We start from the raw sequence: 298 nt of genomic DNA, 5'->3' as shown, positions 1-298 counted from the left end.
TGTATTGGATTGTCTTTTATACAACTCCAAGATCAATGATCATGCGTGATCAATTTCTTTTACATACTATATGCAGCTGCTTTATGTTTCAGTCCATGAATCAACTTAGGAATGAAGCTGTTCTTTCATCTTATCCAGTGATCCATATGCTGCTTACTACATTATTTGTATCTAATTTCTTTCTTATGACCAGACCATTTTCAATTTAGAAAATCTGTAGCAGCATCCACCACATAGGAGTTTATCTCCTTATAATCCGTTCCTTTGATCTCTGTGAGTACCTTGTGTAACAAGCTAT

The sequence above is a fragment of the Brassica oleracea genome, chromosome C5, assembly GCF_000695525.1.
Source record: "Brassica oleracea var. oleracea cultivar TO1000 chromosome C5, BOL, whole genome shotgun sequence".
NCBI lineage: Eukaryota > Viridiplantae > Streptophyta > Magnoliopsida > Brassicales > Brassicaceae > Brassica > Brassica oleracea.
The sequence above is the reverse complement of the archived record's forward strand: the minus strand, read 5'-3'. Positions refer to the sequence as shown.